Raw genomic sequence first — 3,996 nt, 5'->3', positions numbered from 1 at the left:
ACAGGGAGAGACAGTCAGACAGACTCCCGCATGCGCCCGACTGGGATCCACCCGGCACGCCCACCAGGGGCGACGCTCTGCCCACCAGGGGGCGATGCTCTGCCCCTCCGGGGCATCGCCATGTTGCGACCAGAGCCACTCTAGCGCCTGGGGCAGAGGCCACAGAGCCATCCCCAGCGCCCGGGCCAGCTTTGCTCCAATGGAGCCTTGGCTGCGGGAGGGGAAGAGAGAGACAGAGAGGAAAGCGCGGCAGAGGGGTGGAGAAGCAAATGGGCGCTTCTCCTGTGTGCCCTGGCCGGGAATCGAACCCGGGTCCTCCGCACGTTAGGCCGACGCTCTACCGCTGAGCCAACCGGCCAGGGCTCTTTAGAAATTTAATTTCCACATTTTAACAAAGGGGAGCATCTGTGGGGTTAGCTTCCCTATTGGAATTTTATGGCATAAGAAATAATTACAATTTTATCTTTTTAATTTTATCCTCAATGGGTATGTAAAGTAAGGTTGACAGTGACATTCATGGTTATGGGAACGACGTTCCAGTCTCCTCGCTGCCCTGTCTTGGCTTGTGCTTCCAGCAGCTCTCTCACCCTCGCAGGGACTCAGTTTTGTTTTCTGTCAGTGGGGACCTTGAGCTGAACCTTAGGATGTTAGCTTGGGCATCCACTGTCTAGGAGCCTGACGAGCCTGCTCAAATTGGATAGAATGTTATGGATGTATTTTGTGAGGGGGAGGGCTGGGGTGGGTGGAGAGTATCCAAAACTTTCATCAAATTCTAAAGGGTCTGTGACCCAAACAGTAGGATGAACCACTGTATTAGATGGTCTCCATTGGTTAATTCCATCCTGGATGTCCCAGGTTTCTAGAACAATTTATAGCAAGGAGAAGTGGACAACAGGTGCTGGTCCATGTCCACTGCATGTTATAGAGTTTCACTTACCTACTGTCCACACTGACCACTGCCTCAATTAATTTCCTGTAAACTTTAGTTAAAGCGTTCCATTGTTCATTCATTTATTCCTTTAACAAATATTTCCTAGAAAGTCAATTAACAAATGCTGACTGAACACCTCTATGTGTTGGACATTGTCAAAATGAAGCCAAATGCTTAAATCAGCCACACTCAGTGAACCAAAAAGCATTTTCTGAATCCATGCTGTGCTTCAGTACCACTGGGACCAGTGGTTTTTAACTTTGGCTGAATATTGAAATCCTTGGGGACCACTAAAGTTCTCACATTCAGACCTAAGCCTAAACACATTAAACCAGAACTTCTAGGGCAGCGGTTCTTAAACTGTAGGGTTCTCTCCATGTGGGGGATGGGATCAGAGAAGGTGAAGGGATTAGTGAAATTATGCATATTTTATTTAAAAATGTATTGTATAATAAATATGTATTTTCCGATGGCTTTAGGCGACCCCTGTGTTTTGGTCGTTCGACCCCCCCCCCCGGGGGTCTCGACCCACAGGTTGAGAACCACTGTTCTAGGGGCTGGAATCTAGAGAGCAGGAATTTTTACAAGTTGCTCTCTGCATCCCCCATTCCACCAGCTATTTCAAAATGTAATGAAGGTTGAGAATTATTGATTGGGATAGTGATTCCTGTCCTAGAAATGACACAATTGGGTTAAGAAAGAACAATTATGGAACTCATATATGATTGTTTACAACTGTTGAATTGTGCAAGTGCTTCCCAGCACATGAGGAATAAAATCTAAACCATGGCTGCAAGTCCATAGATGGCCTGGTCGCTGTCTGCATTTATTCACTCATTCAGTACTATTTATTGCACGTCCAACATGTGCCAGCCAATGACCGGGGCAATGAGGATAGAATACTGACAAGTCAGACAATATTTTTGCTCTTTGGAGTCTACATTCCCAAGAAGAGACAAACCATTAGCATGTAAATGTGCATACTGCTAAGGGAGTCTTGGGCAGTGACATGGCTTGTGTAGAACAGAAATCAGGGGGTGAACCTGAGAGCAATAGGGTGGGAAAAGGCTGTTAGGCTGGCTGGTCAAGGTAGGTCTCCTGAAGGGGTCAATCTGCAGGTGAGACTCCATGCCTAAAAAGAGCCAGACTGCTAAAAATCTGTAGGGAAAGGCCTCTGGGAAGAGAGAGTCGCATGTGCAGAGGTGGTGGGGCTAGAGAGCAGTGACAAAGGGAGATGAGGCTGAAGGCGGGCAAAGCCAGGTGATTAAAGGCCTTGCAGGCACGGTTTATATTTCATCTCAATGCCCTGAGGAGAACATGCACTAAGCCCCTTTTCACAACTGAGCATTATTGTTAAGCATTTTTAGGTACAGGCAGTCCTTATTTTGCATGGTACTGCATTAGCAAATCTCAGTAAGGCCAGAACCTTGCAAAGCAAAGACATGGTTTCTATGTTATGCTTCACTTAACAGGGTGCCATACAAAGTGAGGATTGCCTGTATCTTGCATGGTTCTCTAATTATTTTTATGCTAGTCTTGTTTCTTAAATTAATTGTGAAGTCACTTAGGGTAAAGAGACCTTGAGCTATAGGATTATTGCTCCCAACCATTTACTCCTGGGAACTTTACTGGATTGACTTTGGGCTTGGGTAGTGGAATGTGAACATCTGCTCTATTCAATCAGAAGCAGTAAATGTGTGCTCGCTCAGCATCTCTCTACTGCTCTAAAATGCCTGCCCACTACATGTCTCAGAGAAGAGCTCTTCCTTCATCTTGGTTCTAGAGGAGAAGACTCACATTTCTGAGCTGAATAGAGCCAGGCCCAGCCTAGCAGAGTTGATCAGAACCATAGTCAATCCACAGCCTTTACATAATGTGGGCAAGAAATACACATTTATTGTAGTAATTTCTTATTGTATTGAGAAAATAGAGATTGTCTATTATTGCAGCAAAAACTAATACAGTCTAAGTGGCATTGAAAACACAATACTCATTAAATACTCATGAAATTTTGCTGGCTGATTAAATGTGATCAGGAGCATAGACTTGGAGCCAGACTGCTTGAGGTTAAATACCATCTCTGACAGGATCAGTGAGAACATGGCCAAGTTTCTCAATCTTTCTGTAAAATGGGGCTAATAGAAGTACCTACCTCAAACTTAGTTTACATATATTAATTAGTTTACATATATATATCACTTAGAATTGTGCAGTGGTACACAGTGTTTCATAATATTGCTAGTCAATACTCACATTAGTTTCATTTTGATAGTATGTTAATATTTATTTTACATTTGAGCTTTTATTTCATGTGTGTAAGTGACTTTTTACCAACCAACCACAGTTTATTTTTTCAGATCAATTTTGTATTGAGTATTTAAGAGCTAACCACTGCACTTAGTATACCCCTGCATTCAGTGGACCTGGCTTTTATTCTCATCTTCCAGGTCAAAGATGAAAATGTTCAGCAGAACCATGTTTTGTTATGCATATCTGGTACTATATCAAATGGAAAAGTACTTTTATTAAGTGAAAAATAATTAATTTTAAAAAAGGAGAACAAAATGAAACATCAGGCAATTGAGGACATTCCAATATTGGAAATTGGGAGACCATAATGGAGGAAGACACACTCGTATTTAACAGTCACGCTCTTAAAATTAAGGAGCAACACCGAGAATCTAACACACACTTTCATCTTGAAAAAAAATCAAAAGCTCTGAAATTCATTAAGTTTGTCAGTAAAAATAGGTACTGTTATTGTTTATCTCTCTCTCTCATTGTTGATGCCCATTCATTTAAGCTTCTATTATGTGACATACACGTTTCAGAACAGCTCACTGTGCTACTAATTAAGCTTTAGCAGCACACCATAATAAAGCCCAGTACAAGCTAAAGTTTTCCCTTTTTATTCCTTTATCTGTACTGGGCTCCAAACCTAAGCCATCTCCAGTGCTTTACACTCGGTTCCTGAGTAGACATATGTTCCCTAGACTTCTTCCCCAGCTTCTCATAGTTTTCAAAACACTCGCTGCCCCTTGAAAGGCTTTTAAATCCAAAAACGT

General features: G+C 42.7%; 1 non-coding gene across 1 annotated transcript; it reads right to left on the bottom strand.

Annotated features, from left to right (window-relative positions):
* Window positions 1–287: 287 nt before the first annotated feature.
* TRNAV-AAC (transfer RNA valine (anticodon AAC)) lies at window positions 288–363 on the bottom strand. Its single transcript has one exon. It is a non-coding gene; the product is annotated as a tRNA-Val (tRNA).
* Window positions 364–3,996: the final 3,633 nt, after the last annotated feature.

Source organism: Saccopteryx leptura, chromosome 7 (genome assembly GCF_036850995.1).
Source record: "Saccopteryx leptura isolate mSacLep1 chromosome 7, mSacLep1_pri_phased_curated, whole genome shotgun sequence".
In the NCBI taxonomy this organism is placed as follows: domain Eukaryota; kingdom Metazoa; phylum Chordata; class Mammalia; order Chiroptera; family Emballonuridae; genus Saccopteryx; species Saccopteryx leptura.
The sequence above is the reverse complement of the archived record's forward strand: the minus strand, read 5'-3'. Positions and strand labels throughout refer to the sequence as shown.